This window comes from Podarcis tiliguerta (genome assembly GCF_965153285.1).
Source record: "Podarcis tiliguerta genome assembly, chromosome: 16".
Classification (NCBI taxonomy): Eukaryota; Metazoa; Chordata; class Lepidosauria; order Squamata; family Lacertidae; genus Podarcis; species Podarcis tiliguerta.
In genome coordinates, this window is record NC_139549.1 from 492,597 (window position 1) to 511,484 (window position 18,888).

At 50.4% G+C, this 18,888-nt stretch overlaps 2 protein-coding genes and 1 long non-coding RNA gene across 4 annotated transcripts in view; 1 reads left to right on the forward strand and 2 right to left on the reverse strand.

Moving 5' to 3' along the window:
* KCNJ10 (potassium inwardly rectifying channel subfamily J member 10) overlaps positions 1-14,598 on the reverse strand; it is a 31,833-nt gene extending 17,235 nt beyond the window's left edge. Inside the window, exon 1 of the mRNA XM_083416720.1 lies at positions 13,955-14,598. The gene's annotated coding sequence lies outside the window, so the exon portion shown is untranslated. The remainder of the gene's footprint in view (positions 1-13,954) is intronic.
* The window catches only part of LOC310666276, a 119,437-nt gene that overhangs the window by 54,879 nt on the left and 45,670 nt on the right, over positions 1-18,888 (reverse strand). The window lies entirely within an intron of this gene.
* LOC310666072 (uncharacterized protein) overlaps positions 1-18,888 on the forward strand; it is a 1,539,811-nt gene that overhangs the window by 22,969 nt on the left and 1,497,954 nt on the right. The window lies entirely within an intron of this gene.

Consider the following 18,888-nt stretch of genomic DNA (forward strand, 5'->3'; position numbering starts at 1 on the left):
ATATGTGTTGATTTGGAGAATTTAGCACTAAAATCCTGATTCATTTTCACAACGACCTTTTTTTTTGGGGGGGGGGAACTCATTTGGAAATGTGGAGATGTGAATTTTGGACTGGAAACATGTGAAACGGAGCGAAAGCGAAATTAACCAATTGACTCTTCTTTGTCACTTCTGGTTTGGAGGTTGGGAGCTGCAAAGGAGTGGACTTTGGGTGTGTCCTGATTGAATCAGTATTAATTGGAGTGGTTCAGGGTTGCAGCAGCCAAAACCTACAAGCAGAAAGAATCTGGGTGCTGGGCACATGGGCTTTGCAATGGAGTATACGGAGGGTGGGTTGTGCAGAGAAAGCACAAAGCTTCGAAGGAACAGGCAGCTTCAACAAGCTGTGAATACACAGCACTCTGGTGCAAAACTGGGATTTTATTTTAATTTTCATTGTTGAATTTTGACAGTACAAGTGATGGACAGGATGCTGTCTCTAAGAGCTAAGCAGAGTCAGCACATGCAGATACAAAATTGGATTTTCTTTTCAAAGCAGTTTTGAGGGTAGGGCACCCTTCCCCTTTGGAAAGAAGATTCGGGGCTCCACAATCCAGGGTGAAACTCATAGGCTTGTAGAGCTGGAAGGACACCCAGTGGTCATCTAGCCCAACCCGCTGTAATGCAGGGATCACAGCTGATGAGATTTGGAAGGAGCCCCTAAGGATGTGGCCATCGGGCGACTCAAGGAGCCGCCACCTTGGCAAAGAGGAAAGAGTGCCAGTTTAGAGGAGAAACAGACACCCAGCTGGTCAAGGGCATAGCTGTCAACTTTTCCCTTTTCTTGCGAGGAATCCTATTCGGAATAAGGGAATTTCCCTTAAAAAGGGGGGAAATGTTGACTGCTGTGGTCAAGGGACACATTTGCAAATGCTGTTCTCAGCCCACCTGCTCAGCTCCAGCATCTGGGGGCCCCCAAGACACTTTGGCGTCTGAGGGGAACCCCAAAACATTGCCTCTTCCTCCGGTGAGTGCAGACCCCAAAGGGCATCTCCTGCCATTTCCTCCCCGGGGAGGACGTACCACCGGCTCCTCCTCTTTGCCTAGGCCAGCGGTTCTCCACCTGTGGGTCCCCAGATGATGTTGGACTACAACTCCCATCACCCCTGACCTCTGGTCATGCTGGCTGGGAATGATGGGAGTTGTAGTCCAACAACATCTGGGGACCCACAGGTGGAGAAACACTGGCCTAGTGAAAGCTGGACCATCAAGAAGGCTGGTCGCCAAAGAATGGATGCTTTTGAATTCAGGTGCTGGAGGAGACTCTTGAGAGTCCCATGGGCTGCAAGAAGATCAAACCTCTCCATTGTGAAGGAAATCAGCCCTGAGTGCTCACTGGAGGGACAGATCCTGAAGCTGAGGCTCCAAGACTTTGGCCACCTCATGAGAAGAGAAGACTCCCTGGAAAAGACCCTGATGTTGGGGAAGATGGAGGGCGCAAGGAGAAGGGGACGACAGAGGACGAGATGGTGGGACAGTGTTCTCAAAGCTACCAGCATGAGGGAGGCAGTGGAAGACAGGAGGGCCTGGCGTGCTCTGGTCCAGGGGGTCATGAAGAGGCGGACACGACTAAAGGACTCAACAAGAGGCCGCTGTGAAGGAGGCAAGGGGTGGGGGCTGCCAAGGAAGAGGCAGGTCCGGCCTCTAAGGAGACCACCAGCAGCAGCCACAGCAGGCGATGCGTTCCTAGGAGGCTGGGTCTGCTGCCCCTGTGAATCCTGCCCCCTAAGGCAGTTTCCTCATCTTTCCTCCTGGGTGGACCGGCCGGCCAGACTCCCTCCTGACCAGCTGGAAGAGGGAGGCTGCCTCTTTTGCACATCTCAGGCGGCCCTCCAAAGGTCTCCAGTGGACCCCCACTCCTGGATTTGGAAGCCCTGGGCGCCCCAAATCCTGTTTCCAGAATAGAAGGATATCCCACCACATCACCACCCAGAGCCGGATTCAGGTTTGATGAGACCCTCAGCTCCTGAAGGTCATGGGGCCTTTTATATGTCCAGCTGTCCTTTGTCAACAACAAATTGTCGCATATTCGTGTTGAACATGGTAATTGATGGACCTAATGGGTATTTAAAGCCATTTGCACATAACAAAATGTGTATTTTATCAAAGTAATTGTTGAACTGAAATACAGTTAAGGAGAAGTATATTAATAGTGAAATACAATTAAGAAGTATATTAATAATTAATATTAATATTAATAATATTAATTATTAAGTTCTAACTTAAAAAGTTTGGGGGCCCATGACTTACATCATAGGAGCCTACACAACACAAAATACTGTTGCTCTATGTAGGTTTTATTTTATTTGTTTTTTTAGCATATTTTGTAAATGTACATCCAGGGGTTTTTTCCCCTTTAATTTTTGGGGGGCTTTCCAAGAGAGTGGGGCTTATATGTTAATCCGGCCCTGTCACCACTTCTTTCTTTTTTAAAAAATTTCCCCCTGGGACCATCTTCCTGCAATGCAGGGGCTTTTCTAAGGAGCTACAGAAAAAGCAAGATTCCAGTCCTCAGGCTTCGGAGTGAAGCACCGGTTTAAATAGTCACACCGCCCTCTACACTGACTGGCAGCGCCTCTCAATGGTTTCAGGCAGAGGCTTCCCCAGGATTGAACCTGGGTCCTCCTCCATGCAAAACAGATGCTCTACCCACTAGGCAACACTCCTGCACCCCAGACACCTGCATTCCAGCCCAGGGCCGATTGTAAAGGACGCAGCCCCAAGCCTAAGCTCCCGCTGAGCGCCAGCCTCTGCGCGCCTCCTTCCACTGTTGCAGGGGGTTGTGCCAGATGACCTTTGGGGGTCCCTTCCATTCTACAATTCTGGGATTCCCAGTCCCCCCAAACCAGTCTCCTTCCTCCTGCTGCTGACAGAGCCCTGCAGCTCCCCACCTCAGAGGGACCGCTCCGCAGGGGCTGCCGGCACACTCCAAAGCAGCGGCAAAGTGCTTTTTTTTATAACCCAGATGCAGATTTTGATACCTGGGCTGGGGAAAGGAGGCCAAGGGCTGGAGGAAGGCCGGCCGGGCTAATCCCCAGAAGGACAAAGGCTGCTTTGTGGGAAGGGGATCAGTGTTCTCACCTGAGGAGAAGAAGATTTCTGGCTGGAGGGAGAGGAGGGGGGAGGGGGAAAGGGAAGCTGGGTTGTCGGACACGGGGGGGGGGGGGGCATTCTCCTTCCCTGGGGGTCCCTGCAGAACACGGCTGCGATGCGGGAGGGGACAGTAGCCAAATAATAATAATAATAATAATAATAATAATAATACAGTGGTACCTCGGGTTACATACGCTTCAGGTTACATACGCTTCAGGTTACAGACTCTGCTAACCCAGAAATAGTGCTTCAGGTTAAGAACTTTGCTTCAGGTTGAAATCATGCTCCAGCGGCGCAGCGGCAGCAGGAGGCCCCATTAGCTAAAGTGGTGCTTCAGGTTAAGAACAGTTTCAGGTTAAGTACAGACCTCCGGAATGAATTAAGTACTTAACTCGAGGTACCACTGTATTTTATTTATATCCCGCCCTCCCCAGCCGAAGCCGGGCTCAGAGCGGCTAACAGCAGTCAAATAATACAGCATTCTAAAATCAATTCATTGTAAAATCAGTACAAATCAAATTAATGGCAACCATTGGGCTAGAGTTCTGTGAGGATTACCGAAGGAGGGGGTCAGACTGCACCTTGGCCAAAGGCCTGGTGGAAGAGCTCTGTCTTGCAGGCCCTGCGGAAAGATGTCAAGTCCCGCAGAGCCCTAGTCTCTTGGGACAGAGCGTTCCACCAGATCGGGGCCACGGCCGAAAAAGCCCTGGCTCTGGTTGAGACCAGCCTAACCTCCCTGTGGCTCAGGATTTCCAATATGTTTTTGTTTGAAGACCGTAAGGTCCTCCATGGGACATACCAGGAGAGGCGGTCCCGTAGCCACATGCACAAATTGGGGGGGGGGGGTCCTTTTCTGCATCTCTAGCAGGACAGATCAAAGGAATTCCTTCTTCACACAGCAAATAGTTAGACTGTGGAACTCCTTTCCACATGAGGCAGGGGGGCCCAGCAGCTCGTTGTTGTTGAGTCGTTTAATTGTGTCCGCCTCTTCGTGACCCCCTGGACCAGAGCACACCAGGCCCTCCTGCCTTCCACTGCCTCCCTCATGCTGGTAGCTTCAAGAACACTGTCCCACCATCTCGTCCTCTGTCGTCCCCTTCCCCTTGGGCCCTCCGTCTTTCCCAGCATCAGGGTCTTTCCCAGGGAGTCTTCTCTTCTCATGAGGTGGCCAAAGTATTGGAGCCTCAGCTTCAGGATCTGTCCTTCCAATGAGCCCTCAGGGCTGATTTCCTTCCGAATGGAGAGGTTGGATCTTCTTGCAGTCCATGGGACTCTCCAGAGTCTCCTCCAGCACCAGAATTCAAAAGCGTCAATTCTTCGGCGATCAGCCTTCTTGATGGTCCAGCTCTCACTTCCTTGCATCACTACTGGGAGAACCAGAGCTAGCTCAGATGGTCTTAAAAGAGGAATAGGCAAATTCATGGAGGAGGTTCTTGAGGGCTAATAGCCACAATGGCTCTGCTCTCCTGCAGGGTTCCTGAATCCCAGTTGCTGGAGCCTTCCAGCCGGAAGGAAACGGTCCTTATCCTGACCCACTTTTCTCATTGTCCCATTTTCCCTCCTTGCTCAAAACTTCTGGCATTATACTAATTGGAAAGGGCCCAGATTTAATTCCCTCTGGCCCTTGTTCGCGCCTCCACTCACAGCTGGATGAAAAGACTACCCCAGGCTCTCCCTTTTAATCTCTTATTCCTTTGCAGCTAAACTTGGTCCTGCAATCAGGTCACCTCTTCTTGGGCTTCCTGATAAGCTGGCCGGCCGCGGGAGAGATGGGTCGGCTCAGGGCAGATTCCCACGAAACACGGCCTCTCCCCCAGGAGGGTTTTATCAGCTCTGGGAAGAAACGGAGGCTTGTTTCTCGGAGATGGGCGATTACACCTTTCAGAAAACAGAAGCAGCCTGGCTGGCCGCCTTGTCAACGGCCACTGAAGTAGCATTGAGGAACAGCAAAAGAGTCCTGTTCTCACAGCAGCGAAAACTCCCCCTAGAACTTAGGAACCCAGATAGACTGCATCTGGACCTGGAGGTTCCATTAGGACATCAGAAGAGCCATTGACCCACCTAGTCTTTAAAGCCCTAAACGGCCTCAAAGGCCCAGTATCCCTGAAGGAGCGTCTCCATCCCTATCGTTCTGCCCGGACACTGAGGTCCAGCTCTGAGGGTCTTCTGGCGGTTCCCTCCCTGCGAGAAGCCAAGTTACAGGGAACCAGGCAGAGGGCCTTCTCGGTGGTGGCACCCGCCCTATGGAACACCCTCCCACCAGATGTCAAAGAGAACAACAATTACCAGACTTTTACAAGACATCTGAAGGCAGCCCTGTTTAGGGAAGCTTTTAATGTTTGATGCATTACTGTATTTTTAATATTTTGTTGGAAGCCACCCAGAGTGGCTGGGGAAGCCCAGTCAGATGGGTGGGAAATAAATAAATAAATAAATAAATAAATATTATTATTATTATTATTATTATTATTATTATTATTATTATATAGCATCCAGTTCTCTCAGTGCACAACCAGGGTCTGAGTACAAGAGCCCCCTCCCTTCCTGGCATTCAGAAGCATCACCGTCTAGGACTGTGGAGACGGAGCGCAGCTGTCATGGCTGGCAGCCATCCCTGGCTCTCTTCTCCACGAATTTGTTGAATCCTCTTTTAAAGCCATCCAGATGGGTGGCCGTCGCTGCCTCCAGTGGCAGGGAGTTCCACAGACTAACTCTCTGCTGCACTGTAAGTCCTTCCTTTTCCCTGTTCCAGATCTTCCAGCCTTCAGCTTCACTGTGCATTCTAGTCTTACGAGAGAGGGAAAGAAAACTCTCTCTCTATCCATTTTCCCCATGTATTATTGGGGGGGGGGGCCTCTCCTGGCACAAGGGCCACATTTCCGCCTGGGAGATGACCCAGGGGCCGCATGCCAGTGCTGGGCGGGGCCAGAGGCAGAGTGGGCGGGGCAACTGATGTCAAGTAGTCAAGTTTCCCCACACTCCCCACTCAGGAAGGCGGCCCCTTCTCCTCCGTTGGAGGACTTTGAATGGAGTTTGGATGCCTACCTCTCAAGGATCCTTGAACTACAGTACCTGAATGGCTGGGGGTGGACTAGATGGCCCTTGGAGGCCCCTTCCAACTCTGATTCTGTCACCTCAGAAGGTGGTGGGCTGTCCTTGGTTGGAGGTCTTTAAGGGGAGGTTGGGTGGCCACCTGCCAGAAGTTCTTCCACTGTGGTTTCTGCATCAAAGGGGGTTGGTCTAGATGGCCTTTGGGTTCCCTTCCGACTCTGCAGTTCTATGATTCTGTCTCCTGCCTCGGGCCAGTCTGCTTTACGGAGCCCCCTCCCTTGCCGACCCACTCCTGAAACGCTAAAAGAGTGCAGAAACAGAAGGTCCCCTCCACGGAGAGCCATTAACTTCTCACAGGCATTAAACATTAACCGCATGTGGTTTAACCGGCATTAATTAGGGCAGAGAGCAGAGCACTGGGAGACTCCAAATGTACAGCATGTAGCAGTTTTATGCATCCGTCTCTCTGAGAAGGAGAAGGGGACCAGCCATGCTCTTTCTCCAAGGGCACCTCTAAATATCTCCCCCCCTAAAAAAAATAAATTGCATCTGGGGACAGATGTTTCCTTCTCCGAAATCCGTGCAAGGCTCTACCTTCCGCTGGGACTTGGGAGCATCCCATGAAGGTGGACAATTCAGGACAGATCAAAGAACGCCCCTTTCCACACAGGGCAGAGATGGAACTGTAGAACTCCCTGCTGCAGGGATGGCCACCCATTTGCAAGGCTTAAAAAGAGGATTGGATGAATTCATGGAGGGGGAGGCTCTTGAAGGCTGCTAGCCACCAGGGCTGTGCTGTGCCTCCATGGTCCTCCTTTGCCACGGAGAGAACAGGAGTCGGGCCTAGATGGGCCCTCTGGGCCCGATCCAGGAGGCTCTTCTGATAATAAATAATAATAATTTATTATTTATACCCCACCCATCTGGCTAGGTTTCTCCAGCCACTCTGGGCGGCTTCCAACAAAATATTAAAATACATTAAAAGCTTCCCTAAACAGGGCTGCCTTCAGATGTCTTCAAAAGTCTGGTAGTTGTTCTTTTCTTTGACATCTGGTGGGAGGGTGTTCCACAGGGTGGGTGCCACCACCGAGAAGGCCCTCTGCCTGGTTCCCTGTAAACTCACTTCTCGCAATGAGGGAACTGCCAGAAGGCCCTCAGAGCTGGACTTCAGTGTCCAGGCAGAACGATGAGGGTGGAGATGCTCCTTCAGGTATACAGGACCGAGGCCGTTTAGGACTTTCAAGGTCAGCACCAACACTTTGAATTGTGCTTGGAAATGTACTGGGAGCCAATGTAGGTCTTTCAAGACCGGTGTTATGTGTTATGTGGTCTCGGCGGCCACTCCCAGTCCGCAGTCTAGCTGCCGCATTCTGGATTAGTTGCAGTTTCCGAGTCACCTTCAAAGGCAGCCCCACGTAGAGCGCATGACAGTAGTCCAAGTGGGCTACTGGGGTTCTTGTGTCCTGCCTTCCACCTGCACAGTCTTGAGTTGCAAGGTCCAGCTACAATATTCTACGTGGAAATGAAACATTCCCCATGTGGCTATTTGTCTTTCAGAATCTCACCTTCTGTGATCAGGCTCTTGAAGGATCCAGGGAGCCTAACTGCATAGCAAAACTCACCAGAGGCATTTAAGCAGAGGTTGGGGGACCATCTGCTAGATGTCCTCTGGGGGTCCCTTCCAGCTCTACGATTCTATGAGCCCCTGGACTGGTTGCAAATAGGATGGATGGTGAGCAGGTATTTAGAGGGAGGACTGCTTGGGGGGGGGGGCAGACTGAGACTGGTGGGGCAGTGCCCCATTTTCCTCCAAAGCTCTCCGCAGAACATTTTCAGAGATTCCTCCCCGCTCTTCTGCTGAAACAGCAGGGATGGCAGCAGTGCCACCCAAAGATCACAGAGCCTTTCCTAGCCCCCAGCAAACTCTGGTTAAACTGTAACCTCAGGTCGCTTGAGAAAGAGGATTGCTGCAAATCTGTTTCTTCCTCCAGGGCACCACCAAGGTACTCGGAACAAGAGCCAGCTTGTTAAAACCTGTGTTTGGGCATGGAGGGAACAGGCTGGGGGCACGGAGGCCACGTCTAGGAACTGAGGGTGTACAAGACCGGCACTCTCGCAGCACGGGGGGACGGAGAGGTGTAGGCCTTTCGGTGGAATTGCTCGTATTCCAAACCCACGTCAAGGTCAGCGCTGACTGCCTGCCTTCCTGGTTGCCTTGTGCGCTTTCGCAGCGCCTAGCAAGCTGGGGTCTCTAGGAGTTTATTTATTCCAATGCCATTCCTTCCAAGGCACCTGACAGCTCAAGAAACCTTCAACTTCGTTTGGCTGCGATTCCTGCATCACATTGGACAACTCTTTGGGTGACTCTTCCAAGCCTACAATTCTGCCATCAGTGATCTGGAATCCCTGATCTCAGGCATGTGTCAGCATCTACTAGTGTCAGAAGATTCAAGACAGATAAAATAAAGTCCATCTTCACGTCTTGTAAACTACGGAACTCGCTGATTTAGGAGGAGAGGGCTATCGCTGCCTGTTCTCGTGTCTCTACTGTGCTTCTGAATCCCAATTTCTTGAAACCGCAGGAGGGGAGAGCGGGCTTGTGCTCAGATCTCGCTTGCGGGTTTCTCACTGGGGCTGCTGGTTCCCCACTGTGAGAGCAGGCCAGGGCACTGGGCTGGATGGGTCCCTGTGGCCTGATGGAGCCGCGCTCCTCTTTTATTCCCAAACGCCCAGTTCCAAGCCACCTCAATTGCATCTGAGAGCCCACCCAGCTCCTTCACCCAGAAATCCAGCTTTGCAACCTGGCTGCGCGAGGAAGCGAAGTGCTGCCTGCCTCCAAGCCGACACCATCATGTCCCTTTCCAAACTGCTCCCATGCTGCTTTCAGATGCAAGGTTGCCTTCTTGGGGAAACTCACAAATCTTTAGGCCCAGTGGGCAGCAAAGGCCTTTTGGGGCAGGCCTGGCAATTCTGCAGGCGGCAGCAGAGAAAAGGGAACTTCTTCCAGCACCACAGCTTGTTCCCCACTGAGGTGGCAGGATGTGTCCTGGTGGGAACTTGCCAACAAACCAGTGGCTGGAACAGAGCAAGCAGGCGAGAACCACAGGAGCAAGAGCCAGCTGGCATCTTCCAGGACCCACACAGGCACCTGCTTCCCCCTCCCCCTCTCTCTCCTCCCTGCCAAAGCCTCTTCCCCAACACCCAGATCCTTGAGCCTCGTGGCAACATCAACTTGGGACTAGCCTTGCTCTCCCTCTCTCCCTCATTCCAGGCTTTGACCTCCCAGTCGTTGTGATTTTGGCAGGCCAGATTTCCCCGTAGCTTTGGATAAACCAGGGAGCCAGAACAGAGACTGGGGGTTGTAAATGAGCAAGGCTGGGAGGTGGGCAGAGGAGGGTGACCAAGGGAGATTGTGGGTCTCATGAGGATCGGTTGAGGGAGCTGGAGATGCTTCACTTGGAGAAGGGAAGATGGAGAGCTGACGCGATGGTCATCCTCAGATATCCAAGGGGCTGTCACATCGCTTGGATGGAGCAAGCTTGTCAAGGGCAGAACCAGAACAAAGCGATTCAATTTGCAAGAAAGGGGAGGACGGCTGAGCATTAGGAAGAACTTTCTTATGCCAAGAGCTGCTTGACTGTGGTGGGCTCTCCTTCTTTGGAGATTTCAAAGCAGAGGTTCAGGGAGTCTTTAGCTGTGACTCCTGTTTTGCAGGGGGTTGGACTGGATGACCCTCAGGGTCTCTTCCAACTCTACAGTTCTGTGAAAGCCTCTTCCCCCAACAGCCAGATTGTGGAGCCTCATGGTGATATTGGCTTGAGAGGAGCTCCTCTCTCTGCCTCATCCAAGGCCTTCTCCTCCCAGGGTTGCGATGACGGCAGTGCCAGGTGTCCCTGAAGAGCTTTGGCTACACGGAGGAGCGGAACGGGAGCAGCAACTGGGGGTGGCAAATGCAAAAGACTGGACAGCTCCCCGCCAGATCTCTGCAGGCCCTGGAAACCTCAGCCTCCTTGCCTTGAGGAGCAGGGACCCTGTCCGGGCTCCAGAGTAGAGGAGGAGGAGGCAGCGAGGGTGAAAAGAAGGGGATAGAAAGCACGGAGGTGAAAGCATTTGTCTGTTTTGCAGGGGGGAACAGGCCAGACAGTGGCTGCATTGTATGCAGAGGAAGGGCCTGAATGGAGCTTGGAGGGACACAAAAAGCGCTTTGACAATCAGGAGTTCATTAGTATGCGCGGAGGGGAGCCTCGCTGCCTCTATCTCCCCCTCTCCATCTTTCTCTCTCTGCTTCCAAAGAGGCTGCGCTCTGTGTCACAGAGAGGTGAGCCATGCAGAAAAGAAGAGTGCGAAAGGGATTTGGGAGGGAGGTAAAAAAAATTGGAGGGGGGAGAGGCTGGGCACCCAGATGCACAGAAAGAGTCCGGCCTCTCTTTGTTACACGAAATAATGGAATTTTTGGCAGGTGGCTCTTGAAAAGGTGCAAGAGGGAAAGAGGTCCTCTGGAGTTCTGAAAGGGTTGGGAGGGCAGCTTCCTTCCTCTGCACCCGCTCTGACCTCCCCAAGGTGAGTGGGGTGAGCAGGGGGAAAGAAATGAATCAGGCTGGGTCTCCATCGTCTGGGCCTGATGGGCACAGGGCTTGCCCATTTCATTTCCTCTTTCCTTCCCCCTCATCCAAGATCTTTAAGGAAGTGTCTCCTTGATTAACGTCTTGCTAGAGGTGTTCAAAATGCACAAGACACCTTCAGGTTCTTTGGGTAAAAACTAATTCTCCATGACCACCAAGTTTCCTGCAAATTCCTGCAGAATTTGCAGAGCAGAGGGACTCTGAATGGACACTGAGCTTTGCACTAGGAGAGAGGAAGGAAGTTCTTTGTGCGGGAATCTGCGATGGCCAAGACCTTGGATGGCTTTAAAAGAGGACTGGATAAATTGAGGGAGGAGAGGGATCTACGATCATAATGAAGTACATCATTTCAATAAATAGCTCTGAAGGGTTGATGGATGAGCAGAACTATTTTGAAATACAAATCTGGCTGGCTGATCCTAGCACCCTTGTCAGGGTGGCTATCAGAGGTCAGCTATCAGATGGTCAGAATCCCAGAATCGAAGAAAGAAAGAAAGAAAGAAAGAAAGAAAAGTGCTGAGAGTGTCATACTGGGACCTGGGAGAGAGCAGGGCTCAAGTGCCCATTCTGGCCATGAACCTCACTTTGGGCCAGTCATTCCCTCTCTAAGGCTAGCCTGCCTCACAGGGTTGTTGTGTAGGATTAAATGATGAGGGAGAGAACCATTTACGCCAAGCTCCTGGGAGAAAAACAAGTGTGATATCAGGGAGGAACTCTTGCAAGTGATTCACAACTGATTCACAGATGGAACTCCCTGCCTATTGAAATCAAGCAGGCAGCTTCTCTGTACTCTTTCCGGTGCCTGCTAAAAAAATAATAATCCCTGTTTAGACAAGCTTAGAAAATTGAGGTGATTTTAATCTGTTTCTGTATGTTAATTTTCCTATGTTTTAAAGGAGGGTTGCGGATTTTTCTTGATTCTACTGTTTTCTCTTTGAGTTTTGTTTGTTTGTTTGCAATCTAGCAGTGTGTAAATTCCATGATATGGATGAATAAATAAATGATTCAAAGTAGTGAGGTATTTTGCACAAGGCAGAAAGCCCTGGGAAGATACACACTTAGAAAGTTGGGCTATGCATTTTAAAAAGTGGGCTGTTTTGAGGCTTTTGAAGAGAAATCCCACCCAGAAATTCTCCCCTAACATACCTACTCTGAAGCTTATCAGAGACCGAGAGAGATTAAAGGGGCAACCTTCGCACTGGCTAGGGAGAAGTTCGAAGCAACTGAAAGGGGCGTCATTCAGCTTAAAACTCACCGCTGCTCTGACCCAGAGCAGCTGCCCTCAGTTCCAGGAAGGAAGTCTTCCCCACCCATAGCTGGGACCTTCTGTATGCAAGGCGGCTGTTCTGTCACTGAGCTGCAGACCTTGCCTGTAAAATAAGCCAAGATTCCAGTCCTCATGGTTCTGCACCAAGGGTTGAAATAGGAACGCAGGAAGCTGCCTTCGCCGAGGCAGACCAACTGCTTCCTCTAGCTCATAGGTGTCTGCACTGACAGGCAATGGCACTCCCGGGTTCCAGGTGGGAGACATTCCCAGACCAACCTGGGGATAGCCTTCTGCAGGCAAAGCAGCTGTTCTCCCACTGCGCAAGGCTTCCTCGCCGAACCAGCTTGTAATGGGCTTTTGAGGCATGGCTGCAAAAGGGGTCATTACAGCCCCAGCCCCAGGCCTCAAGAGTTCAGTTCCAAAAAGGTTCAGGCTGCCGGTTAAGGACCCTCACTCAAGGCACCTGTCTTCCTTTCCTGCTGGTGAAGGATTCCAGCGAAGAGCTTTTCAGCGGCGGAGAAGGCTGCCTCAAGAAGTTGGAGGTTCTTAAGCCAAGGCTGCATGAGCGTCTGTCAGGGGCTTGGGCAAAATGACCTGGCCAGGACCCCTCCTAACTCTGCTTGTATGAAAGGCGATTCGGATGAGACACTAGCGCTCACATTTTGCTGGCAAGTTTTTAAAGGGAGGCTGAATGGCCACCCGTCAGGGGTTATTTAGTTGTGACTACTGCACTGCAGGGGGTGGACTAGATGTCCCTGGGGTTCCCTTGCAACTCTACAATTTCACGAAGAAGGAGAAGAAGCTGGCAGGGCAGAGGAGGCAGAACGAACACCCGGGAACATGGAATGCCAGGCTGGCAAAGCTCTGTGAGAGAAAGCTCTGTGTCTTTCCCACATGCATCATCCCACACAGGCATGCGTCCGCTCTCGTTCTGAGCGCCCAGCTGAGCACCCTGAAGCAAGTCAGGGGACACCCAGGGGGGAAGCCAGAGGGATGGAGTGAGACGGGGTCTTCATCCCTCCAGGAGGAGATGGGGCCAGCCAAGGAATGAACACGGCTGGCGGGGATTAAGGTGGCCACTGAACGTGCCAAGAAGAGCTCAAGTTGGGAGAGAGAGATCATTTGCTACAAGATTTTCCTTGTTTTCCCGCTGTCAGGATGTATCCGGTTTTGGAGGTGGGATGTTTAATATTCTGCCCTGCAAGCGCAGAGAATCTCTAGCAAGCAGCCGGGGTGGCAATTTGGGGTGCACAAACCTGTCCCTTTTGGCCCTCGTTTCCCCCCAAATTTAAATTCACATCTCTGTATTCCTGCAGCAATTTGTTTTTCAAACACGAAAATGGGTTAGCGCCCGAGTGCAAATTGCTCCAATTAAACACACTTTTTGCATGCCATTTTGACGAAAGTTCATATTTTCTGCAACCGTTCCCCGAATACAATGCAATTTTGCATGTTGTAGTCTCAAACACATGCATTCTGAAGTGCGCTGTTTCCGAACATGCGCATCTTTGGACAACTTCTTTGGCTGCAGAAGTGATCGCAAAATTCAGAGGGGCGCAAATCCCAAAGGACGGGTTTCGTGTGTTGGATCAAGTGCAAGTTAGAGAGTTTCTCACTAAAAGGCATGCCAAACTTAATTTCTGCCCCCATTCTGAGTTGCAACTGGAAGTTAGTGAAGTCCCCAAATCCACCCAGACATTTGCTCTCCCAGAGAGGTCTCTCCTTCGCATCTGGTCCAAGAGGACTGCAGGTAGGTAGGACTCCCAAAACGGAAACTCGCTACCTGTGGAGCATCTCAGGAAGTCCCACTGTCCACCTGCTCAAAGTCCAATCGCCCTCCTCACCATCCTGTCATGGCTTCCACCGTTTCACAGAGTCTTACCTTGAGTCCAGCGAAGGTCCGAAGAGCAAAACTGGGCAAGGGTCAGGGTTCAACCGGACTTTTCGCCGAAGGGAGTCTGAGCTAAATCAACGTTGCTCCTTCTTCTCGTCCCGCTGCCCCTGTGTGTGTGTGTGTGTGTGTGTGTGTGAACTCTCTCTTGCGCACACTTCCCAGACCTGGGGCTCCAAGAGGCAGGATTCAACCACAGCTGCCAACACAGGGGCTCGGAGGCTTCTTGCAAAGGCTTTTAAATTCAGGACCCACCATCAGATAAGCGCTGCTCTGAAAGGCTGAGTCTGCCCCATGGATTCTGTGCCTCTTTCCCCCCTCTCTCTTTCTTTTTCTCCCTTACAAAACTTTGCTCAAGTTCAATTGAATGAAAGGATTTATTTTGTTTTGTTTTTTTAAAGCAGGGGGCGGAAGAGGGAGGTGATTGACATCTTCGGCAGGCCTATCGCAGGAGGGCGGTGGCAAGGGACAATGGCAGGAGGTGGAGCTGTGCGGAGTGTAGAAGAAAGGGGGGGAGAGAGAAATCTGGCAGCGAAAGGTGGGAGGGGAGTGGGCACCACCGGGCAGAGCCGGAGGGTTAAAGTTTGAGAGGCGAGTTAATGAGATGGAAATCAAATCACTCGCCGGGTATAGGGTTCCCTCCCTGCCCCAAACCTTCTGTGTTAAAAGGTCACGGGACAAGGGAGAGGAGAAGGCAGAATGAAAGGGGGGAGGGAGGGGGGAGAGAGGCGTATTTAATTACAGCTGGATTTAAAAGGCACATGAATACTGTTGCAGAGGGAGCACCCGTCCGTGGAGGCTCAGCGCTAGAGGTGGCAGCGGCGGCAGAGGACGACACCTGCACTGAGCTGTGAACAGATTAGTCCTTCCCGTCCTCTTGGGACCTGCGTGAGGCTCCCACGGCATCCCGGCCTCCTCCCATCTCCCCCCCAAAGACTTCACAGGCACCAGTTGCGTAGCAAAGGAGGAAAGCAATCTTTTAGTGCGGCAGAACCGGCCCTTTGGAACTCCCTGCCTATGGACACCAGGCAGGAGGTGCCTTTACTGAATGCTTTTTGGTGCCTGCATGAAACATCGTTGTTTAGGTGAGGCTGTAGGTTCCATCTGTTCTTCGTTTATTGCTGGTTTTTGTCTTTCGAATGTTTTAAAAGAGCTGCTTTTACTGGTGATTTTATTGTTTTAAGCTCTTAGCGAACCACTTGGAGGGGTTTGGGGTTTATTATCCTTATTAAAAAGTTCTACACTGCGCTTCATCCGAGGATCACAGGGTGTTTTATGATATAAAACTACCAAACCACATAACATAATAACAAACTAAAACAGTAACCCCCCACCCACAGTTTAAAAGGCCTGGGAGAAGAGAAATGTTTTTGCCCAGCACTTAAAGATCTGTTGTGAAGGTGCCAAGCGAGTGTCCCTGGGGAGAGCATCCCGCAAGTGGGGGGGGGGTCCCTGCAGAAAAGGCCCCTTCTCAGGCTGCTGCCCCCCAGGCCTCTTGTGGGCGAGATGCACGAGGAAGGGCCCCAGACTAGGATCGTAAGGTATAATTAAGCAGTGCGTAGATGAAACAAAATAGATATAGTGGGGCAGGAGAGCTGAAAATACAGTGGTACCTCGGATTACAGATGCTTCAGGTTACAGATTCCGCTAGCCCAGAAATAGTACCTCAGGTTAAGAACTTTGCTTCAGGATGAGAACAGAAATCACACGGCAGCAGAGGGAGGCCCCATTAGCTAAAGTGGTGCTTCAGGTTAAGAACAGTTTCAGGTTAAGAACGGACCTCCAGAATGAATTAAGTTCTTAACCCGAGGTACCACTGTAATGCCAATATATTTCACATCTGGCCCCCTTGGTTTCAGATAGTACATGGGTAGATGAGTCTAAAACACCCAGGACACAAATTTTCACGGCCCTCTAGCGGCTCTGGTGGCTCATTAACCAGAAGTAATGTGTTGTTCTTGTTTAGTCCTTTAGTGGTGTCCGCCTCTTCGTGACCCCCTGGACCAGAGCACGCCAGGCACTCCTGTCTTCCACTGCCTCCCGCAGTTTGGTCAGACTCATGCTGGTAGCTTCGAGAACACTGTCCCACCATCTCGTCCTCTGTCATCCCCTTCGCCTTGCGCCCTCCATCTTTCCCAACATCAGGGTCTTTTCCAGGGAGTCTTCTCTTCTCATGAGGTGGCCAAAGTATTGGAGCCTCAGCTTCAGGATCTGTCCTTCCAGTGAGCACTCAGGGCTGATTTCCTTAAGAATGGAGAGGTTGGATCTTCTTGCAGTCCATGGGACTCTCAAGAGTCTCCTCCAGCACCATAATTCAAAAGCGTCAATTCTTCGGCGATCAGCCTTCTTTATGGTCCAGCTCTCACTTCCATACATCACGACTGGGAAAACCATAGCTTTTACTATACGGACCTTTGTTAGCAAGGTGATGTCTCTACTTTTTAAAATGCTGTCTAGGTTTGCCATTGCTTTCCTCCCAAGAAGCAGGCGTCTCTTAATTTCGTGGCTGCTGTCACCATCTGCAGTGATCATGGAGCCCAAGAAAGTAAAATCTCTCACTGCCTCCATTTCCTCCCCTTCTATTTGCCAGGAGGTGATGGGACCAGTGGCCATGATCTTCGTTTTTTTGATGTTGAGCTTCAGACCATATTTTGCACTTTCCTCTTTCACCCTCAATAAAAGGTTTTTTAATTCCTCCTCACTTTCTGCCATCAAGGTTGTGTCATGTGCATATCTGAGGTTGTTGATATTTCTTCCAGCAATCTTAATTCCGGCTAGGGATTCATCCAGCCCAGCCTTTCGCATGATGAATTCTGCATATAAATTAAATAAGCAGGGAGACAAAATACAGCCTTGTCGTACTCCTTTCCCAATTTTGAACCAATCAGTTGTTCCATATCCAGTTCTAACTGTAGCTTCTTGTCCCACATAGAGATTTCTCAGGAGACAGATGAGGTGATCAGGCACTCCCATTTCTTTAAGAACTTGCCATAGTTTGCTGTGGTCGACACAGTCAAAGGCTTTTGCATAGTCAATGAAGCAGAAGTAGATGTCTTTCTGGAACTCTCTAGCTTGCAAACATGTGAGAATGTATTTAGTGTTAAACTCTGGAAGCATAGACTCCATTCTGACCACACTAAGCCTCAGGAGGAACCTCCAGTTTCAGAGGCAGTCTATCTGAATTCCTGGGTTCTTAAGGACATTTGGCCTTAAGGATGCTGGATTATTGGACCTGATTCAGCTGCTCCAGGGCTCTTCTTCAGTCCTGATGCTGAAATTGCTCAGAATGGGTTTTCCATGTTCAAAGACAGAATAGCTCCGGATCCCAGATGCACTGCAGAGTTCTTGCCTATACTACACTGGGTCTTCAGCATCAGGATTCAGAGGCAGAAGGGAAAGGATCTCTGGACGGTTGAGTCCAGTCAAAGGCGACTATGGGGTTGTGGCGATCATCTTGCTTTCAGGCTGAGGGAGCCGGCATTTGTCCACAGACAGCTTTCTGGGTCATGTGGCCAGCAGGACTAAAATGGCACAACAGAACACCATGATGGAAGCCAGAGCACATGGAAACACCATTTACCTTCCTGCCAAAGCGGTACCTATTTATCTATTTGCACTGGTGTGCTTTCAAACTGGCAGAAGTTGGGACAGAGCTCACCCCATCACAGGGATTCAAACTGCCAACCTTCTGATCAGCAAGCCCAAGAGGCTCAGTGGTTAAGACCACAGCACCACCTGCTCCCTGATTCAGAGGTATACTTTTTCTGAACATGGAGGTTCCCTTCCTACCCATCACCACCAGCTGGCCTCCATCTTTCACCTGATCTGACAGGACCTTCCCTGAGTTCATGTCCTCAACTCCATCACCAGGGCCACAGATTTGTGGTGGTGAATTATTTCTAGCAGTACGGCACTCCTCTGTCTCTGTCTGGGTGTTGGAGGAACTGGCACAATCATCACCCAGCACAATACAGAGACTTGCAAAATTACGCATTTTGTGGTTTTCCCTATGACTAAAGGACCTGGGTGCTGAACTTTAAGGTTATTGTTCTGGGGGAACCAAGGGACTTAATTGAACCTTCAGAGCACAACAGGTTTCTTGGCTGCATTCTCCTTCCTCTTGTTCCAACATAATATATTTAGCTATTTTATAGAACACAAGATTGTAAGAAGAGCCCGTCTGCTGGATCAAGCAGCATCTACTCCAGCCCCCTGTTCTCACAGCGGCTGACCAGATGCTTCATTTGGGAAATCCGTGAGCAGGATCCAAACCCCAGAGCAGCCCTCTCCCCTCCTGGGGGTTCCAGCAACTGGTATTTGCAAGCATTGCTGGCAGAGCAGAGCCAGGCTAGCCAGTTGCCATCGATGGCCCTCTCTCCTCCTCCGTGAATCTGTCTCATCCTCTTTTAAAGCCATCCAAGTTGGTGGCCCTCACCGTCTCCTGTGGCAGGGAGTTCCACAGTTTAACCCTGGTCTGCATGAAAAGATTCCTTTTATCTGTCCTGAATCTTCCAAAACTCAGCGTCATTGCATGTCCAAGAATTCTAGTGTGATGAGAGATGGAGAAAAGCTGTTCCCTGCCCTCTATCTCCATTCCAGGCCCCTTCCTAAGAGCAGAAGAAGAGTGTGTTGGATCTACAAAGGAGGAATGGATTTGTAAACTCAATGAATGTTTAATTTTGGCAAAATTAACTGCTATAATAAGAAATCAGTCGAATCAAAAATTTAAAAAAGGAGTGGAAATGTTTTGATGAATATATGGCAAAATATTGCTCCAAAAAAAAATAATAATATGCTAATATGCCAAATTAACATGTGAAGTACTGGATGGAAGAAAAATTAGTGAGGAAAGATAATAAGAATATATAGATGATTTGTGAAGATTGTAGAATGCAAAGATTATTGTAAATTGTATAATGTGGAGG